The sequence below is a fragment of the Apteryx mantelli genome, chromosome 17, assembly GCF_036417845.1.
Source record: "Apteryx mantelli isolate bAptMan1 chromosome 17, bAptMan1.hap1, whole genome shotgun sequence".
In the NCBI taxonomy this organism is placed as follows: Eukaryota; Metazoa; Chordata; class Aves; order Apterygiformes; family Apterygidae; genus Apteryx; species Apteryx mantelli.
Genome location: NC_089994.1, coordinates 3,121,803 through 3,144,919, shown reverse-complemented (window position 1 = coordinate 3,144,919; position 23,117 = coordinate 3,121,803).

Genomic DNA, 23,117 nt, shown 5'->3' with positions numbered 1-23,117 from the left:
ATCTTCCTAGGACTCCTTATAGTTGACAAAAAGAAGTAGGAACCTTCAGGAGGTAGTTCATTTCCTTCTAAAAAAGGCACTGTGGTAGGCCAAAGGAGCTGCCCTAAGGAGGTACTTGCAACTCACTCTGTAATGGTACCTCATTTCATTGTAAAGATATAGCATACTAACTCATCTTTACTTAAAAAGGAGAAAACTAATAGTTGCTAAAGGCTTGTGGTCTCTAAAATCACAACTTAGCTAGAACTAGCTAAACTCACTCTTGCTGGCTGTAAAGGGACCCTGTGGCAACCAGCTCAAGACTCAGCTCTCTGATTTGGAGATGTTTAAAGTGAGAGGGGACCTTCATACAAGGTAGGCACTGAGAGAGCATAACAAATGATTCAGGGGTGTCTCTGAGCACTGTCTGGAAACTCTGTGACAGTAGTAGGAGTTGAGTCCAGTTCTCCAGGGTGACTGACCCCCACTGTGACCCCAAAACTTCAACCATCTGTCTCATTCACTATCCAGCTTCCACCTTTGGCAAAAATAAGGCAGTAGAGTTGTTTGGGATTTTTTATTATTTATTTTACGAAAGTATTGGATTCATTTGTGAAAGTGATTCTAAAATTGGTTGTCGAATTCCGAGCTGTTTGCCTTGGGCTCCCTTATTCTATGTAGAGAAAAGCAGTCACCTTAAGGGTGAGATAGTCTGATCTCTTTTTGATGTCTGTTTTAAGGCAAGATGAATCCTGCCCTAACTCCACTGCTTCTGTTACCTGGACTTACGCTGACTATGAGAACCTAAACTAAGATTAACTCTACCTGCATTACGTGATAAGTAGAAAGACAGCTGAAAACAACATCAACATGAATTGCTCTGAAAATATAACTAACAAAAAAATTCAAAGTGCTCAGGAAAGTCAGGTCACAGAATCAAAATGGAAACCAAAAATTAGTCAAATCTGTGGATAATTCTGAATTTAATATTTATGTGTGCATCCTTTCGCTGTGGGCAAAATGAAGGCAATAATATTGGTTCATCTCCTAGCTGTATTGTGAAGATATAGTCACTAAGTTTTGTAAAGAAGTAAGATTTCATGTTGAAGCACCTCAAAAAGAAAAAAAAAAGCCATAAGAAATTAATAATTCTGTATTCAGTGCCATGTGCAGTAAATAATGTATTGAGCCACACACTGAATGATGAGGCTTAATGAAATATTGAAGAGCTGCTCTTTTAGCAAGCAAGTCTATTCTGTGCACTGAATGAGGCAGCAATTTTGTCTAAAGAGAAGAAGTGATGATATATTTAAGACTGTGCTACAATGTATACACACAGGGACACTAAATGAAGGTTTTGCAAGTATCCATCTGACATCCTAATTTTTGAGTGCATGACTTTGAAACCTTCAAGCTGGTTTAGTAAAATACTGGTGGACTTCTTTTGTTGCTTTGCTTCACTTCTTTTTATTTATTTATTTATTTATTTATTTATTGAGTAGCTATCAAACACTTGTTTTACAGATTGCAGCAGAGACGGGCAATCCCTAGCTGGGACCTGAAGGACAGCTCAGAAACTTGAGACAGTTGGGGTGTATATAAGATCAGAGAAGAGAGTGACATAGGACAAACAGAGGTTTGAAAGCCACTAGAATCATAGCACAGAATCATCCAAACTCTTAATCATACATACTTTTTTTTCTGTCTTAAATATGTAAAATCCTCTTTCCAAGAGTACACAAAGCCTGACATGCCATAACTGTCTTTATTTTTTATTTTTTTCTCTCTTTCTGTAGTTCTGTAGACATCTAGGCTTCAGGATATGCTCATTTTTAAAACAAGTTCAAAGCTAATGCTTGCTTCGGAATGTATGATAAACAGATAAGATGGCCTCAGTACTAATCTGAGTGCATTTTACACGAACAACCAGCGAGGGAACTATGCATCCTCCTTCCTTCACCTCCCAACGTGATAAATACCCAGACATGGCTCAGAAGTTGCTCTGCATTTTTCAAAGATAAACAAACATTTATAAAGAATCAGTTTTACATGAAAAACTCAGTTTTTCCTATAAATTTTGTCATTATTGTATTTGCATTTCAACTTTGCATTAAGCCCCTGTATTACCATACCGTGACACATTATTCAACCTCCTACACATCTAATGTGCAGCCAGAAAAGCAAGAGTCCTCTTTCCCTTCTTCATTTCCCCTTCTTCTCCCTTGTGTGCATGTCTGTCTCCCAATTCTTACCCCATTTTTCATTGCCTTTCTCCTTTCCATTCTTCTGATCATCTACAGTCACCAATGAAACCAGCTCTGCTGAGCACTTGGACATATATACATTGTCTCCTAGCTGCTGCTTGATTCCAGCTATAAACCTCTGTGATGCAGTGACGCTGCTGGTAGGACCCTTGGCATTAATGGCTGCATCCAGGATGTGTAGAGAGATCCTGGTGTTAAAGGCCATGACATAACAGAGGACAAAGAGTGGTTGTCCTTCCTCTTAAGACTCTAGAGGCCTTAGGTGTACATATGTACAAGGCCTAGGTACCTTGCTCTTCCTCACTCCAACTGTTTCATCATTTTACTTATCCATCCTTAGAAACCGGTTCTTACCTGTCCTCTCTTGTTGAGCTGTAATGACCAGGCTTCCACTGCTGGTCTTCCACTGGTCAACATTTGTTTAGACTGTGATGTAGCAGGTAGGGTCTGGAAGTGGCCTTGCTATTCAAAATAGAAGGGCATCCATAGGATGTTATCCTGCTAGGAAGACTAGAAGTCAGGCTCTGGGGCATCTGAAGGGACTGTTCCATGGCCCACAGATGAGGTGGTTGCAGAAGCCATCAGGTGGATTCTACCCACCACTGGAGCCACTTCTCTTCTTCTTCCAGAATCATGACTGAGCCAGCAGGTCATATCAACACTCTCAGCTTGGCACTATTTGTATTTTGATCCTCATCCCTGGTTCCCCAGATGTCTTCACAGTCCGCATACTGGTTCATCTCAGACTCTCTTCCAGAGGGAAACAAATATTTTCTCTCAAGGGAAAACCCAGGCATGGTTCAGGGCACAGTTCACAGTCCACTCCAACAGACAGTGTACGCAGGCACTGTTCCAGGTTTCATGCCCTGCGCTCAGGACAGTCGCCCACTGCTTGCCCAGCAAGGTTGGTACTGTCCCATCCCCCTTGGCCCCAGGTCAAAGCACATCTCTTCTGTATTGCCGCAGGAGCATGTTCTCAGTCTTCTGTTACAAAAAATACAGTTCTGCAGGGCCTTTCCTTCCTTGAGCTGATATGTAGGGAAAGATGTTTTAGTGGTTAGAACATTAGCATGATATTCAGTAGGCCTGAGTGCATTTCTTGTCCATATCAAAAATATCTCCTATAACCCTGGACAGAGTGATACAAGCAGGACTCATTAAAGAACCTTATCTTTTTCCAGAGACCACAAATGGGTGTGAGCAAATAGTCTGACCAACTGCTTGTTTGCTAGATGGGTAAAATGAGGTAAGAGGAATATAGCCCTTAACATTACTGTGTATCAGTTCCCCAACCCATGAAGACAAGTTATATAGATCTGCCATGGTGGGGTAGTGGAATTCTAACTTTGAGGTATCTAGCTCCTATTCACAGGGGGACAGACCTAGACAGATGATCTAGATCCACGCAGAAATCCATAACCATTAATTTAAAGAAGAAAAATATCACATAATCATTATTTTTCCTGTCATGTTTCTCTTCCAATACACATTCATAAATAGAAATGAAAGAACAACTAATGTGCCTTTAGTTACTGTGTTTGCCTGTTTTCCAATCATAATTCATGACCTGCTTCAACAAACAGGAGAACAAGCATATTTACTTTTGATAAATTAAAATGGTTTGGTGCATTTCTTTATTACATTCCTTTCTTTCTTGTATTTTTGCAGTGTTTTCCTTTTAGTGATTCTCTTCACTTGCTCTCCTCCAACGGCCACATATTGGATCTAATCCTGCTGTCTTTTACACCAGTGTAGTCTGAGAGTAACTCCCCTGCAGTGGATTTGGACTGAAATTGTAATCTGGTAATCTGGTCATCATCTCATCTGAAAATGGGCAAAGGTTTTATAAACACAGGCACAACTGGCAAGAAGAATCAGAGTCTGGGATGAATTAAGAGGAGAAGGGAACTACGATCTCCCGTTGTGATGTTCAGACAGGCTTCATACAGACATTCACTTCCAGCCCACCCACCAAGATGTCAGGGTAAGAAGCATCTAGCAGCTGAAATAACCTTCTGCAGCCCTCAGTGCCTCTATGCAAAACAACTGATCTAAGGATCTGAGGTATAATGCCATCCTGTGTAAAGCAGATTGGGACAGAGGTGTATGGCAGGGGCCATGCCTCACCGCGCCTAGGGTGAGTGATTCAAACAAATAGGATGCGTGTTCCAGATGCAGAGCTGGGTCGCAAGTACTCAGAGGCTTTGTGTGAGATGTTCATCAGTGTTTGATGGAGAAATTGAAGGTGACAAGAACATATACAGGAGAATCCAAAGCCTTTCCCTTCTGTATGTGGCCACACATGTTCTACCTCACACACAATTTTATGTTGGATAGAGACGGAGGAAATGGTCCAGACTGTGGACACTCAGGATGGGATTGTTTTCTTCTAATTTAAGATGTCTATCATGAAGGTATCTAAACTGAACTAGTATGTTTAGACTGCCTTGATAGCCAAGGAGAGACATAGTCACTTTTAGGGTGTGAGCCCCCTGCTTCAAATACCTCCTTTAGGATGAGATGCAGACACAGATCTGACCACATCTCCACTGGCCAGAGTGACTCCTTTGGAGGTGTCTGCACTTACTGGAGTGAATCCCATCCTCACTTCCCCATGCAAAGGTGACTCACAGCAACTGTGAAGGTTGTGTAGTCAGAGGCATGAAACAGCATGATTTCACTCTCACCAGGCTGCTAAAGACAGACACAAGATCAAGTCATGGATTCAGTGGTGTATAGAAAAACAAGGTCTGATAACCAGTAGCACCAGAAGTGCAAGAGATAAAACTGGACACCCTTCCCTGCCTAAAATTTCCATGTTAGACTGTTCTCCTTGCACCAGCAAGTTATTTTTTGTTACGCAAGTGTAATTCAAGTAACATTTCTTCAGTAAGATAAATCTTTCAGAGCAAGAGGAAAATATAGTGGTCTTCTGTATAACAGAGAAAGAGACTTAGCTGGAGTTTGTATTGGCTGCAACAGATCACCTATGTCAAGAATAAAGTGGATCATTTACAGAAGAATAAGGAAATAGGGGAAGGAGTCATGAGATCCAAGAAAACCAAGTGATTAAACTGATCACTTTTTACCTGACAATGGCAGAGTGCTAGTCTGTCTTGCCACAGCCAAGGTCTTCAGTGTTCAGACTGAAGCTGAGGAGAGTCTTATTATAGGAGAAGTAATAAAAGTAGATGCCGTCTAGGACTATGAATCCAAAGTATAAAAGCACCTAGACTAGTGGCTAGACTAAAGCATGAGGCCAGATGTAGGTAGGCTGAACTTGTGAAGAAAGTTCACAGACACTTGTAGCTCTCAGAAATTAAGAGCTATTGAGGAAATGCCTAAAGTCAGAGTATACAGACATCATAGGAAGTATGTGTGGTCCATTCTCCAGATTCTGTACATACTTTTCTGATGCTTATGAGCTCTTGAGAGTCAGCATCCAGGACACTTTACAAGATAGTCAAAAGTCCATGTATAGTAAAGAAAACCCTACTTGAGACAACATCCCTAAAGTGATACAGACCTGGGGAACAGTGGCAACTACACATCATATCTCAGCAGAAGGTCAAGGAATAGCACTAAGGCAGCCTGCAGAATTTGTTTCTAGAATCCTGGCAAAATCAGGAGAAGGCTGTGCTTTGCTAGGCAAGAAGACCTATGAGCTCCTGCTTGGAACAGAACAATTTCATGAGAGACCTTTGGGAACAGCACTGTTAATCAGTAGGAAGCATCACAGAGAGGAAATTGCTGAGTGCACCCGAGTGACTGCAGCACATGTTATTGAAACTCTGGCATTATGATACAAGGCTGAGATGGTCAGGGAAGTTACCACACAGAAGGGGGTTCCTAGTAGAAGCTTTGGCTGGACAGGTATGAATGTCACACTGCAAAAACACATGGAAGGTTGCCAAGAGAGCACAGACTGGCAGCATGAGGAGATGTTGCAGTCCATGAACTGACAGTCTGGCCTGTGGAAAGCACTTAAGCAGACTTGTTCACTCTCAGAAGCGGGAACTACCTGGCCAGGTCAGCCTATGACCGTCGATCTGGAAGTGGATTTCTGGAGGACACTCAGCTGTCAGCTGCTATAGGGCAGCAATAGGTCCAATGCGCAGAGTGCAACACATGCTGCCCTAGAGTGCATCCATTCCTCCACTGGAAAATGGTCATTTCTTTAAATCAACATTTTTTTGCTGATATATCAGCTTCGGCAACATTTTTCATTGTCTTTTCAGGTCTGAGAGACATTTTTGCACTGAGAGAAGCATGCACTGTATGATTACAAATTGCACAGGAGTTAGGGCACTCATGCAGATTACAAGGACTGCAAGGCCAAATCCTTGCTCCAAATTTAGTCACAGGTCTGGAACTCAAGAGAAGTTGTCTCAACTCCTGTCTCTCTATTACTGCTCTTCTGAAAGGACTTGGGCAACCCCTGACCATTTGTTCTGGTTTTCTCCCATTGGCAGTAGGCATCATAATGTGAAACATGTTTGCAAGACACATTGTTTCCTTCTGACCAAAGAATAACATGCAACTATGCTATGACTTTTTAGGTAAGATACTCAAAGGTCACAGTTTCTTCTGACATCATGTGGAACTCAAAATCACTGTGGTTTTAACAGAAATGCATTCTTGCTTCCCATTCCTGTATTCTTGTTTCCCATCCTGCACTAAGGCAGAGAACCACAGGTCTCTGAGTCAGAAACAAAGTGGGAATCAGCATAAGGTGCTGCTCCTTGATACCACAAACCAATAGGAGAAAGCCATCAGGACAGAAAGCAAAGAGCTTTTTATTGAAGGTAAAGTGTCTGGAAGAGGTCTCCTCCTGCCAGTTCTGGACTCATCTTACCTTTGCGGAGAACAAGTGGAAGATATACACAGGGACTGAGGGGTTGGACAGGTGAGGCTCTTCTCACTGGGCTCGCAGCACAGCAGAGGAACCATCAGCATCTCCCCCTAGTTAGGAGGTCACAGGAAGGTTTCTGCATCAAGGAGTACCACTGGCTCCTAGGCCCCAGCATACAAGGGAGCAGATGTAGGATTGATCACTGCACAAAGGAAAAATGTAAGCGAATGCAAGGTCATCAGAGGGAAGAGCGCAGGCTGATGGAGAGGGAAAAGGCACTGGAAAGTCTCTGTATACATGTCTGTAATGTAAGCTACAGCTATCAGTGCTAGGTACGAGACCCAGCACAAGGGAACTTTGTTCTCAGGAGAGTGAGGAAAGACAGACACCCTTTTCCATGAAGCACCATAATCAGACCAAAGACCAGTGAGATTCCCACTACAAATCATCAATTTAGGCAGGACAGAAAAAAACTCCAGATTTTTATGAAAAAGAGAAAAATAAATCATAACAGTAGCAACCACATTCCCATCTAACAGATGATTATATTTCAAATGTAATTACGAATGTTTCCAGAGTGTGCAGATGTATTTAGTCTCACAAAGCAGAGCTAATTTATTCATAAGTAGATCTGCAAGGCTGGCCAGGCAGAATCCACTCCATATTCAAGGGGATTATTAAGTTGGTGGGTGTGAAAGGTTTCTTTGCAAGAGTCTCCAGTGCATGGATACAGCAGACAGCTGAATGAAAGAGAGACAGGAACAAGAGGCAGGCAAGAGGGCTCATTTGCATGACAAAAAAAATTGTCACAGTGACAGTCCCAAACTGGCAGCATTTCATGGGGGAGAATGGCCTCACAATAACATAGGGGAATCACTAGAAAGAGGGAAACAGCCCTGCAGGGACTGATACTTTGGCAGGGTACATCTGTACTGTCAGTTGGGCTGTGCAACTGTCTTGGGCTCTAATTTGTGGCTTGTCTGGCAGGTGTTCCTTCTGGAACCCCTCTGGGTACATCTGGAAGCCTCCTAAGAACATAAAACGTGTGGAGAGTCAGCGTCTCCAGGCAAGCTTCTGCTGCCTCCTCTACACTACTTGAACAGCCAGCAACAAAACGTTGAGAGGTATTTCAGCTGTATCTCAGCAGTTCCGATCCTGTGCATGTTCTTAATCTGCTCCAGTCTTCAGTGATTTCAAGCGACCTGGTTGATTTTGCACTGGAGCGGAATATTGGAGACATTTGAAGGTGCAGGGGAAATAAACGTAGAGCTGTTGATCGACCCACACTGCCTCTGCTCATCTGATCAGGGCCTATTGCAAGGTGTTGAGAAGCTGATTCTTTCTTTCTTCCAGCTCTTAGTTACTGCTTCCCTGCTGATCCCTGGTGGCAGCTGTACGCTAATCTGGGCACAGGAGCAGCAAGTGGTAATAAAGGCTATGGAACCTGCCCTAAGTGAAGCATAACCTAAGCAGTCCCAGACAACACATTCAGAGGGTCTTCTATCCCACCATACCTTAAACACTGAGCTGTGCGAGGCACAGCTAGCTGCACTGGATAATCCCATTTTCTTATTCCCTATGGAAGAAAACATGAAACTAGAGATCAGCCTGAGGTCTTGATTAAACAACAGAGAACCTGCAAGTGACAAGGACAGAACAGAGAAGAAAATGCTGTTTCATCAGTTTACATTTTCACATCTTTTTCCAAGATAAAACACTTTTTTAGAAAAATCTGCTATTTTCATTTGTATTTCTCATTTTCTTTTCTTGTTTGTACAGATGAATGCAAGAAAAATTGATATTTTCCCTTCCCTCTTTCATTTCCCCCCTTTTTCCACTTGTAGCTTCTCAAAACTTTCTCAACTTTGGAAAATGTCAGAGCTGAAAAAGAAAAGTGAATTTGTCACAGTGTCACTTTCACAATTGGAAACATTTGTAAAGTTACAAAGTAAAAAAGGGGGGAAGAGGGTGAAAATCACACTTCATGTTCTCCATGAAAGGGAGGAATAAAAAAAAATAATGATGTGGAACATGTTGAAAATATACCTTGTGAAAACAAGTGACAGAGTGGAAAATGGATATAGCCCAAATTCTCAAGAGAGAAATAACTCCCCTTTTTCCTGCTTTTTTGCAAAATCATTTCTCAGTTTCCCAGAGCTCTTTGGCCATCTCAAAGTGATAGTCCCTCCATACATTGGTCATGCCCCCTTTGGCAGGGAGGGGAGAAGGATAACCAGGATGTGTCAGTGATCACAGAGCTGAGGTGAAGCCCGGCCGGTCAGCAGCCCCAAAGACCTGCTTTACTTTCTGTCAGCCTAGGTGGACAAGAGAGGAACTTCAGTGCCAGCTGTTGGAAAGCAGATGGGTATCATTTGCACATGACATAAGAGGCCTCATAGGAATCTCATCTTTTGGTGTAATAGTGCTAAAAGTTGGTGCCTGCGGGGTGTATTGTTTCTACACACAACTAGCAAAAGAGCTGTGTTCATTGTGTATGGTGTGATGAACCCTTCAGGCAGCATGGCAGGGGGAAGAGCCACTAGGCAAGGGAGGAAGGAAGGGAACATCATGCAAAGTGTTTTTCTCTTGCAGTAAATACAAGGCAACAGTTTTATGCACCCTGAGTGCCTTCACAGGTGTGGAATGTACCAGGGACTACGTAAGGAGAAGCTTTGTGGGACAGTCAGCAGCAGTGGATTCACAACAGTAATACCCAGGGTAAAAGCTGGTTGTGTTAAGACAACTGTGACCAGGAGTCTGGACCCAGCACTGCAGTCCCTGATGGCAGGTGCAGGATTAGGGCTGCCCTTTAGCGACAGGTGGAAAAGCTCTTGGAAACTGCATATCCTTTAAGGAGCAGAAAACAATGGTCAACCCCCCCCACACACACACCCTTAGCCTGGCTAAGGACTACTGGAGTATAACCAGGGTGGGAAGGCAGGGACAGGTCACCTTGAAAGGCATATACAGGACATGCAAGTGCAGCACAATGTTATCCACTGTGGATTAGCCAGGCTTGCTGATACTTTACTGTTTCCTCCTTCTCTGGATAAATAAGTTCTCCTTGTTTAAATCCCCTTTCTATCCTTACTGGAGAGGGAAGAGTTAAGTGGTCCTGATCACATTTTATCTGGATTCTTAAGTGAGGCCCTGTAATTTCAATTGGACCTCCAGAGCCAATGCTTTTTCATGCTCAGCAGCACCCAGCAGAAAGGGTACGAGCACCAGGTCCTGGGGAAAGGCCTCTGTCTCCCTGAAAGCCTCTTATGGTGCCTGTTGGACATGCTGAGATGGGAGGCTGTCCTACTTCCTCTTGTCTATCCCAGCATCTCCTTGGGATGTACTTGCTCAGCTGCTCTGCCACTGAGGTCTGAATTAGCCACCCGTTTACTTTGCCAAGCTACTGAGTAGCTTTCCTGGGGAAAACTCTGCTATCTCTGAAGTAATTAGACTAATTAGAACAGTGATTATTTGCATGAACTCCACTTTGGCTGAACACTGGAACTAAGTCTATGTCTTAATTTGCCCTCCCCAAGTAACACAGGAAGGCAGTCTGGAAAAACACAGACCCTCTTTGGCTGGCGCAGCAGCTGCCTGATACTAAGACAAAAATGAACACTGAGCTGAAATCTCCTCTCAGTCTGGAAGCTTTGGAAGCACAAGGCGGGGGGAGGTTGTTGGGGGTTTTTTTGGTTCATGAGGTGATTTTGCAGGCAGGTAGTCCTGGGCAAGGTCAGCAGCACTCAGAGACCTGCATCTTCCAGACAGATGCTGGCAGTTCTCCAAGCCTTGAAATGGAGAATATGTTATATTGGGAATGAGCCCCCAGTATCCCTGGGATAGCTGGGGAGCAACAGGTTGGTGGAGATCATTGCTGCTGGGATGGCAAGAAGGGTAGTGCTATCACTGGGCAGAGAAGAAGCTGCACAAAGCACTGGGATGCTAGTGACCTGGAATTATAGTTGCAGGTTGCCATGATCTGGCAACCTTACACTCAGAGGACAAGCAGAATTATTCCTAAGCATCTCTAATTTGTGCAGGAATTACCAGTGCTGCAGACTGTGCTGGGACTCCTTTGCTGTTTGCTTTTCAAGAACGCTTAGGTGAGCACCCATGTGCACACAAAAGGTGCATTTTCAAGTCACCTGCATGAGTATTCATGAGGCTCTATATTCAATTGCATCAAATAGAAGTGTCTATGCTGAAAGGGTTGGTGCAGTCAGTCAGTCAGGGAGAAAGCCACCACCAGCTAGTTTATCTGACCAACCACAGTTTGCTGGCATAGCTCAGAGTGGCAAGAATTTTAGCAAACTGCTGGTGGTTGATAAATAGAGTTAGAGGAGGAGACAAATTCATGGAGTAATATTCACTAATGGACACATCTGAAGTATTTGCAACCTCTTTCCTTATATTCCAAGAACAGAAAAGGTGACTGATTTTTTCAGATCTATTCTTCCTATAGACTTAATTCACTCAGCTTCATGTGTTAAAATGGCTAAAGCTTGCCCCGCACTTTGAATAAGCTATTTGGCTTTCCTGGCTCCAGTTTTCAGAAGTGACTAATGATTTCAAAAGTGACTGCAGTTAAACAGAGGACACATAAAATTGTCTGGTTAGTAGAGATACAGGCTGGCTTTGCTGCACATTGGCTCTGTGAAGGTATATCTAGCTTGACTCTGAGGCAAACAAGCTTCCAGTCACATTTGAAAATCTGGTGATTTTTCTTTCCATTACTGTTTGGCCATAGTTTCTGCCTGCCACTCTGATTTTCTCTGGAATTTTACTAAGGAATCTATATAGTCCCATGTCCTGTACATGGTGCCTGTGGTCTGTAAAGGAGTCACCAAACTGCTTGCATACTCATGGAAACACCAGCTCTTTCCTCACTGAAGTATTATCTTTTTTGCTGTTTTCTTATGCTGCAAAAACACAGGTGAGCCCAGCAGTCACACATGAGCAGAATGCACTGTTGTTTTCTGCATCCTACTGAGCTATTACTGGCATCATCGAAGTGTCCAAAATACTACAGTTTTGCTTCCTTTAATTTTGTAAACTGTGTGCTCTGTGTGCCATGCCCAGCTGCAAGCCCCAAGATGTCTGCACCCTTTCAGCAAAGTGAGGAAAAAGATTAATGATTTGACTTGCAGCTCTCAGCCTTGAAATAATTGTGTATGACATGCCAGCCTCACCTTGCATGAGCCTGCCTCCCAGGAAGGAGAAGGCAATAATATTACTTTCCATTTTGATCTTGACTGCCGTTAATTGATTTGAGAGCTCTGTCCCTTCACTCTGCTTGAGCTGCTAACTAACCCAATAAAGCCCTGCTGCTGGTTACAGATGACTTGGTGGGATAATTGCATTAATATGACCATCAGACTCTGAAGGTAAGTGGCACAATTTCAGAAATGTTTGAAAGCCTTTTGAATACCAGATATTGGAGCACAAACTCAAAGCAAGTCCGTGAACTCTAAACACTTTTCTTTAAGTTTGGCAAAATCTGTGTTAAGCAAAGCAAATCGCTGGACTGGAGTCTGAGCTGTCCCATAGTGATGAGCAAGGGGAGGCCAGGGAGGAATAGCAGTCATCCTCAGATCTGCTCCCCTTTTTGTGCTTGGGGATGCTCAGAGGTCTGGATTCCAGGCTTCCTTAATTTCATACATATCGTGTACCATCTATGGAAAATCAATGAGAAATATAGGACAGGAAAATACAACCAAGACTGCCATAGCTACAACTTCAGGGCATCATGTAACAGACATACCCAGGAACCTCTTATGTCCCCACATCATATAACACATCCAAGAACAAAAACTCAAAGACTGTAAAGATCTTGTGTCCACAAGGAAAACAGAAGAGGAGATCAAAGGTATTTCCAATGTCTTAGGATCCTGCAAGGGCAAGGAATTAATCAATCAAAAATGCCTAGATACAGAAAGCTGAACAAATAGGCAAAAAAATACCCAGCAAGGGTCCCCATCAGTTACACAGGAAAATAATTTCCTGACCTGTATTTTGGTCAACAAAACCTTGAATGTGGGAGAAAGAGCCATCACAGGCATTTGCAAGATTCCTCAGCTCCTTAGGAGCATCAGCATACCATGACCACATTTCCCTCCTTTGTTTTTGTGTATCTCCAATGCTTCAGTTCTATAAGCTGGTATTTTACATTTGTTAAAATAATGAGAGCTCTTAATCACTTCTTCACAGCTCTCACAGTGCTGTAGAAGCAAAGCACAGCATCCTCAGTTCTGTTTTACAAGTGGGAAAGTGAGACACAGAAGATGGACGTGACTTGTCCAAGAGAAGTGGAAGACCTAAGAATTGAGCCCACATTTCTAACTAAAGGCTCAATCTGAAGGACAAAGCTCATCCTTTACCTGTGAAAGATAATCCATGTCCCCAGGAATTTGTTAGGTTTTGAAAGGGACCTTCAGTTGTACCATGGCTCATGTTTATATGTAATGTCTATATTACATACTGCAGTGTAGTGTAAAACACCTGAGCTAACACAGGCACCAGAAGACATTTAGTTTCTCAGAAGAGTAAATTAGCTTGTATAGAGCACCCCACTGTAGTGCTTGTGCTGAACATCTTAAGGTATTTCTTGTTTAATTAAGGCTTTTATCAATAAAGCTTGCAAAGGATTAGGAACTGAAAGTAATTAGGCTCTTGAGAGACCTAGCTACTAGTTTTGTTACCTTCCATTATATATATATATATATATATATATATATGAGTACTTGACACAGCAGAAATAAGGGTAGAACCTTGGAATTAAGAGAGAAATGATTTAGTTCTAAGAAAGGGCACACTTTTCTGTTAATATAGTAATAAAAATAATTGACTTTGTAGTGATTTATGTGATATTTTGAAATGGATGTAGAGTCAGTAATGAAAATGGTTTAGCATCAGGCATACCTATAAGACACTAGTAAAGCTTGTCAATGCTTTGTGTGGTATTATGATGCGAGTGACTCACAGGCCTTGGTATTCCAAATGGTCTGTGGAGTACATAACTAGTGGCCATTGTTTACAGTTACATATGCAGGCAGGATGATTTAGGGATAAAAACACATGTTTTAGAGAGAAGAGAAGCTGCTTCCAGACAATGAGATCTCTGTTATCTGCTATTTGCCTTACACTTGTGAAGTCGTGAAAGCTGTAAGTTTGAGGATAATTTGAATTTGTTAGGTTGTTTGTATTCTTGCAGAAGAGAGTCATCAAGACACTCCACATGGCTCATTTCTAACAATGTTTCCTGTAGTAACCTTGAGAACTTTAAAGGCATTTGATTGCCATATATATATGATGGTCCAAAACCTAGGTTACTTTTAGTCCCCAACTGAGCTCATTTATAGCTAACGCAGGTAGCTCTACTTCAAGTGGCAAATGTCCATCAACCCAGCTGAGCTTCCATAGTTCAGCAGTTACAAGCAGCATTCTCAAAAATGCACTGCATGATTCACAAGAAAAGGAAATTCTTGTTTAAAAAAAAAAAAAAACAGAAATTTACCCAAATTAATGCTGAAAGAACATCTGCAAAGAAATGTAGCAAGGCACTTTCCATGGGGACTGAGATACCAAAGGTGAGAAGTACTGGGATTGGGACAACCTTTCATCCAACTTAAGAGAGTACCTTGTTTCCCTCTAGACCACACTGATAGCATGCTGAAACTTCGGCATCAAAAATTAAGGCAGAGGACATAAAATCTTGTCTGTCCTAGTTGTTCCCTGGAGCTGGCAGCAACTACTAGGAAGTCATTTTAGCTGAGCTCAGTGCATTGGGTTTAGTATTGTGAAATGTTTTATTTCTTTCACTGGAGCAGCTGCTTCAAGCTGTAGTTGTGGCAGCCTGGGAGACAGAGAGCACCTCTACAATTCCCCTGAAAATGGAAGCATTTCCTTTAGCAGTTTAGCTTGGATCAAGAATGTGCTGTTGTGCAAAAATTCTGACCATCCTAAGAGTGCTGTGGTTTACATTGCAGACAGGTCTCAGAGTGCAGGAACTATACTTTCAGATGAGACTGAAGTGGATGATGGTCTCCAGAACCTCACCTATCATGCTCCAGGCACTAATGGGCTAAGGACTCAGGTTAGAAACAGTCCAAAGAAAGCCTCTCTGAAACAGGTATGGTGTAGATATCAGGACCTCAGCACTGTTTTGCTCCACATAGCTGCTCCTCTTGGTCTGTGCTATTTGCTAATATAGAAGTAGTCATTATGACAAGAAGAAGAAAATCATCTGCCTCTCACATTCTAGGTGGAATAAAAGTGTTATACACCTGCACTTTCACAGTTACACTGTGAAAAAGGTTGCAAGTGTGTGTGTGTGTATGTGCCTACGTTATAGAGTTTCCTAGATTTTTTTATTTAACTGAATGAAAAGTATGATTTCTAGAGCAATCAAGCTGGAGTAAGTGGTTATAGATGTGCAAGACTGAAATTAACAGCATGGCACACTTCAGCAATAAAAAGAGGAAGAAAGCAAAAAAGGAAAAGAAAGCCAACATGCTCTAACACAGTCATCCTAAAAGAGAAAATAAGTTCTGATGTAGTGTGTAGTCCTGCCCCCAGCCTTTCTTTTGCTAAGCAAAACAATTCATAGTCTTTCAGCCTCTTCCTATATGCATCTTCATTTCTTCCAAAGCCGCAGGAGCCTCTCTCTCTCTTTACACCGGTTTGAACTAATTTTCCACAGACGTGGGTAACCAGAAACACATGCAGTAGTCCAAGGAGGTCTCACTGAACCTAGTACAAAGACCTCTCCCTAGGGGCACCTCTCCAGGTATGGGCTAACTGGTTAGGTCTGAGGGTGGATCCAGCATTATCCTCCCTGAGCTACCCAGGAACAGCAGTGCAGGCACCACAGTGTTCAGGGCTCAGACACCTCCATATAACAGTTGTTTGGTAAAGCCATTTTTTGCAGCCCTTTGTCATTCTCATAGACCTGCTACTGTTGTCACCGGCAACTGACCTTATGCTGTTGGGAGGTGTTCCTCCTTCTGCCATTCATTGTCCCCTTTCTCACACCATCCAGAACTGGCAACACTGTGATCTTGCCAGCAAGAGAAACTGTTCCCTTTCCCCCTACTTTAAAGTATTTTTGACTATTTTTGTGAACACTTTCCCTTGTGAAGTCTTGCTGAGGTGATCTTTCCTGCATGTAGACTTTGGCATAAACCAGCACCGTGCACACAGGAGTAGTTTTTCCTCTTTTGGCTCTTTGTGCAAATCCCATGCAGACACCACAGTGTCTCTGGCCCAAACCTGCCTTTTCCTGGCTTGCCGTTTCCTGGGGAGGATGATTTTTCCTGAAAAGGTTCACCATGACCATTTTCTGTGTAATTTCATACTTAGTTTCACAATTTGTTGTGCGACAGTGTCTCCCTGAGGAGACTCCACAGGGGAGCTCACAGTTGCTCTCTCTTGGCAGCGAGTCCTGGCACCGTACATCAGGCTTTCCTGTGGAGTCTCACCAGCAGAAAAGGGAACTAAACCCGATGGGGAGTCTTGTAGGTCCCATCATCCAACTATGCTAGTGCCTTACAGATTATTTCACTATTTATTATTAATTTCTGCCTTTTTTTAATTAGTTTGTTTATGTCAGTCCCTACAGCACCAGCCTGCTCTGGGCAATCCCCATGGCTTTCTGATGAAGAATTTAACACTCTCTTCTAACAACTCTCAATGACTCCCTTTTGTACTGTTCTGCTCTTTCGAAGGTGAATCCTGTTGCTCTGACACTATGGACTGGACTGTCTATAAAGGTCAGATACTGATCTCTGTCCCTGAGGCTAACTGGCAGGTCCTGTCAAGGAAATGAATGGATGTCTTTGATTTCTTGATCATCTGGTATTCTTTTTTCTTTCTTCTTTCCAAGAAAGAAGGCTGCTAAGAAGAAATCTGGAGTATCTCACAGAGAGGGGAGTGCATCCTAGCATAGCAGCTTGCTAATGAGAAGCTAGTATCAGAAGTAACCTATAATAAAATCCCACAGATAGGCATAAATTATGGAAACATAAACAATGTACTAAAATCAGGAAGAACAGTGTTATTTGCAAGAAGGTCAGAAACAGAGTGAGTAGGAGACAGTGGGTCAACCTGACTTCACTTAGGTGTCTTTGCTTCTTCTTAGGTGTCTTATTCTTAGGTGTCTTGGCTCAAAAGGAGAATAAACAGAAGGAACTCAAAGTCTGAATTCATGCACAAAATTAGGATTTAACTGGCACTATTGAATTGGCAGCTAATTCACATAAATGAAATACTAAAGCAGAAGGATGTCACTTTTTTGGGAAGTCACACAGATGGAAAAAAGAGTTAGTGCTGCCATAAGGCTATATAGGAGGTCCAGAAGGTAGAAGAGTGCAGAAAGATTAAAAGACTCCAAGTAATTATGACTGGAAAAACATGTATGAGGCCTTCATGATACCTCCACATGACATCTATCTACTTTTGCATCAAACTAAAGACTCTGAGTTTTAAAAAAATGGGCTTCGGGAAATTTAGAGAGCTAATAAGTGTGTTCATAATAAAAGCAGTTGACCACAACAGGAAGCTCAGTAGGACTAATTGTTTCTTAAGCAACTGATAGCAAGGGCACAAGTGAAATTTATCCCTATGAGGAGACTGTCAAAGAAGAACCAGGAGTGACCAGCTTGGCTAAATCAGTAGCAGCAAAACCAAGAAAGACAGATACAGAAAATGGAAAATAGGTCATATTGCTAAGGAGAAGTATCATAAAACAGCACAGATTACCAGAGACAAAATCAGAATGATCAGGACCCAAATGAAACACTACTAGCAAAGCAGATAAGGATTCAGAAGGAGACATACTGCAAACATTTTAGAAATAAGAGGCAGACCAAGGAAAGCACCAGTTTGCTAGTCAATAGAGAGGGAAAGCTCCTGTTAACCAAAAGGATTAACTGTGATCACTTACGATTAAGTTTGTTATCTAACAAAGGCATTAGATAGTTCTTAGATGCTTTCAAATCATCCTGGCCTGAAGAAATTAACCCTGCTTCAGCCAGTTCTCAGATGTCTGTACTCTCAACACTATTTTGTGGGTTTTTTTGAAAGCAGGGTGGGGTAGTATTCAGAAGAATGAAGAATGGGAGACACAGTATCTATTTTTAAACTAGGGAGAAAGGTGAATCAGAGAATTATAGACTAATCCACTGCCAGAGAAATGCAGATCCAAATACAAAAACACAGAATTTTGAACAGCCAGAAAACTACAAAGAGGTAACAATAGCCAAGATAGATTTGTAAAGAGCATATCATGTCAAACTAATACAATTTCCATCTATGAGAGAGTAACTGGCTCTGCAGACAAAGGAGAAGTAGTAGATACCATATATCTTGATTTTAGGAAGACTTCTGACACAGGCTCATGAGACAGTTTCATCATCAAGTTAGGCAAACATGGGCTGGATGAAAGTATTGCCAAGAAGTTTGAAAGCTGCATTCAGAGAGAAGTTATCAACACCTGCCCCAGGTTTGATACTACTTAATATTTTAATTACTAACTTAACTGATGGAATGAAGTGTGTGCTTATTAAGTTTGCACATGACCCTAAACTGAAAGGGGCTGGAAACATGTTGGTAGAAAGGTTTAGAATTCATAATGTTCTAGACAAATTGGAGAAATGGGGAAAAACAGTATACATTTCTGGAAGGACAAATACACAGTTATAATCTTAAGGAAAAAGCACTAATTGCCAAAAAGCAGGGGGGGAATGAGTCACTGGAGACAGATACAGAAGCAAAACCAAAAAAAAACTAGAAGGCAGGGTCTGATGTTGCAACCTCATGATCAAGACAGGCACTCTGTGGAGAGGTCTGAGCTCTGCAGAATGAGGAATCCAATGTATAAGACACATGCAATACATACTCTGGTCCACTTACTTTCTATAAAGTTTCTGCTGCAGTAAAGAACTCTGTTCTGAGCACTGTCGTCCAAGAACAGTGTAGAGCTATTGGGGACAGTTCAGAAGTGAGAATGAGAAGGCCTGAAGATCTGGAAATATGACCTGCTTGGGAAAGACCCTGAGGAACCTGACCTAAATTTGAAGTTCTCCTTGCTTTGAGCAGGAGCTTGAACTGAAGAGCCCCAGAGGTCCCTTCCAACTTCAATTTTCCTATAATTTTACAAAAGGCTAAAGGAACCAGGATCCCCTTAGTCTAAAGCAAAGATAACTGATAGCTGGCCTGACAGTTGCCTTCAGTTGTGCAAAGGACGGCTAAACAAAGGGAAGGAAGAGTCTTGTCCTTGTTCAGTGTGGGCTGGACAAGATGTTAGGGGCTTAAAGTGCAGAAGAAGAGTCTGGTGTACGGAAGTGTGCAGAAGAGTGTGCTTGGACATTGGAGAGAGGTCTGTAGAAGAGAAGCTGGTAAAGAAATGAAGGAGATTTTCCCAAGTGAAGTGTGTATCCTTCATCACTGTGGAATTTTAAGAGCAGACTGGGTAAGAATAACCAAAGTGACACAGGCAGTTCCTTCTTTTGTCAGGGAGATGGGTTGGAGGACAGCTTGTCCTTTCTGTTCTGATTTTCAGTGGTTTTCATGCTACAGGGGAATGCAGAGCTCCTGTAAACTGGGATTTTCTAGAGCCAAATAAGTTTCATATTTGGTTATAAAGGCACCACCTCCCACTAAAACTACTAATTTCCAGGTGGCCTTTGCTTTTCTTAATGGTTAGTGGTGCTTTGTTACCAGATCGTTTTAGAGATTTGTGTGTTCAGTGTCTTATTTCTGGTCAGCAGCATGGTCAAAAGAAATAGCAGCTAGTGTAAGTCCCCTGCAGGACTTGAAGTGCCAGGAGCAAGCAGCAGTCAGTACAGAAGGGCCAGAGATAGACCTGGTAGAGAGGTGGGCAGCATTGTCAGACCTGAGCAGAGCTTCTGATGAAGTCAGGGGTTGCTGTTCCTGCTCAGCCAGCACAAAAATTTACCCTTGGAGTCTGACATGCAAAGGGCTATAGGGGAGAAGCTGGCCAAGTATTGTGACCCTAAATCTCAGCAAGATGACCAACATTTTGTGCTGTAAGCCATCACCTGTGCCAACACTGCTGAGCCTAACACCAATGTGGTGAGATTCTTGGCTTCTTTATTAAAATGGTCCCGTTGCAGATTCACTTCCACTGCTTGATACCTTTTACAGTTCACTGCCTTGAGGAGGAAACAGTAGACACCTACATAAATGGATTGAAAGACTGTTTAGTTCCTATGGAAACACATTTGCACCCTCCAGTGACTTGTTACTGCTTGTTTCCTCAGCTGAATCCCAGGAAAACTCTGGACCCCTGCTCAACTCAAGAGTCAAGTCTTCATCTGACAACCATCAGCATAGTTATTATCATCAATGACCCCTTCCTTACTTTACAAACACGGGGCACAATCTTTTGCAATGCTCATAATGTAGTGCTCAGTAGTGTCGCCTGTACTTAGTGCTCATGAGTTGTCAATGCTGTAATCTCAGATAGCTCAATGAAGACATAGCTGCTTTCTTTGGGCTTTAGTGCTGATGTGGTCTCAAAACATATGACCACACCTCAGTCTGGCAGCTAAGACTCAGCCAAGTATAGCATCTGAGGCATGGTTTAACACGCTTATTCTGAAAAGCTGTTAAAGCATGCATGCCTATGGCAAAACCCTGACATAGAAATATATGGCCATGACAAAACATGGCCACAGAACCACATTCCTTAGGTCAGCACAAAGCTTTTGCGAGCACTCTCTTAAACAGTAGTCATAAGAATTACAGATTAGATTGCATGCGCATGCCAATCTGTCTGTTCATGTTTCATCCTTATCACAGGGTACCAGATAATGCTATGCTCAGTAAATCTGTCTCTCTCGCTCCATTTCCTCAGGCTTACGCCTTTCTCTCAACCTTATTAGAACCTTGTTTATACAGTTCATCTGTAGTCCACAGCTTCTAGGGGGCCTCTTTTGGTTAATGTTTTAGCAAAACATTTATATGAGTAAGTAATGTCATTAATGCTCTAGAAAGGTTTACAGCTCCTTTCCCAGCATACTATTTCCTGCTCTAAATCTGAAGCCCCACATTATAAGATGAGCTCCAGTCTCTGTTCAAGCTCTGCTCCTGGTTCTTCTGTCGTTATTTCTGGAATACTACAAAGTTTCACCTGCTCATCAGCCATTCACTGTCTCTCCTGTGATTTGTTATCACCTATATCCTGCAGCAGTTGTACCAGAATCTTAGCTCTTTTAGAAGAAAAAAGAAGTAAATATGATAGTCTTACAAAAGGCATAAAAGAAACAGAGAGTCACAATGGCTCATAAATGAACTCAGCGGTCAGAGAGAAGGACTGAGGCTTCATTTGAGTGGTGAAGACTTCAGTGGAGAAATCTGCATCTGAGCTGGGCCATTCAACTACCTCAGTAGTTAATGGAAACAAATTGGTGAGCCTGGGAACCAGTCACTTCACCCTGAAGTCAACATCTACAGCAGACTGGATGAGTTGTTCCCTCTGAGTATTAACTCTTTTCTGCTCACTTTAAAGGGAGGCCAGAGTGAGCTATTCTTATGTGAACATCTTCACTGTAGCCATCTGGAATTTGGTTAGTGCTGAACGCTACTAAGAATCCTACAAGAAGATCCATAAGGTTTTGGTAGCTACCCCACACCTCTCTCCTAAGATCGGTACAAATATATATCCTAGAAGAGTTCAGAGATGAGAGAGAATAGCACATCCTGTGCCCTTCAGACTCTTGTGCTAGGAAGAAATGCCTATTTCGTCTTTCTCCAAAACCTTGTCACATAAAATCTGTTAGCAGAGTCTTGCCTGAAGTAGAAACAAGGAGGTGTGCAATACAAACTGTACTTGGACACCTACCTCAAGCAACTGTACAAGTAAAGACACAGTTTAGACCAGCCAGCAAATACAGCTGAGGCCTAAAACTAATTTGAAACATGCCAACAAACCTATTTTTTTTCCATAAGAATATGCAAATTTGTTATATTTAAAATATTCTTTGCAAATGGTTCCAGTTTGAGGAAACACCAGTGAAACCCACACAGGTTTCAAAGCCTCTCTGTCTTTCTCTTCTGCCTCTCAGGGCGGGTCCTGGAATATCTAGGCATCCAACATCTTCTTCTGTGGGCCAAAAGGATGATGCATGCCTGGAAGTCATGGGAGACCAGCCCCCCAGGTTCATTCAACATACCACAGTAGGCAGGAATACCAAGGATTTCTGGATCCACAGATCCTGACAGCCTGTCACCCAGCCCTCTGTAGCATGGCCCACACCATTCTGTCTTGTAGAGAATTTCAGTTTCTGTTAATTTGCTGTTTGGTTGGATTTTGTTATGAAACATGGCAAAATTGGAATTTGAAATACCAGATAGCTGCACAGAACGGAATCACTTTTCTGTACTCACCCAGCTTCCCCAGAACAAAATAAGTGTTGCCAGGATGTTTTTTCTGGAATAGTTGCATCTATGCCACAGTTCTTCTATCGCAGCTGTGTTAGTTGAAGTCTGAGTTTTTCATACTCCCAGCTGGCATTGCTGTGCCACCATACCTCCAAATGCAGAGCCAAGAGCAACACAGACAGAGACAACATGATCTCAGCTGCTGACTACGGGGTTTGCCTTAGTAACTACTAATAATCAGGGCCAGACAAGTTCTCTTGCACCAAATGGCCTAGGACCAGACCTCCAGATGATTCCTGCTGAAACAATTCATTTCGTTCTGCACAACTCTAGCCTCTTCTCTCCCTAGGAGTCTCTGCTAGATGGTACCAGACCTTTCAGATGGCCCCCATGATACCACAGTCGTTCAGTGAATGCTCCTTTCTGGTTTTCAGGTTTGAAAACACTTTCTCTGGTGTTGTTGAAGAGAAAAGCCTTTGTTTTAAAAGCCTGTGAGCCACAAATAGGAATAAAATTACCTTTCTTTAAGGTGTTTTGAAGTTTCTGAGGCAGGGAAAGGAACTGGCCTCCTACTGCTGCCTCTTGAAATTGCTCAGCTGTGCTATTTTTGAGAAAAGGCTGGA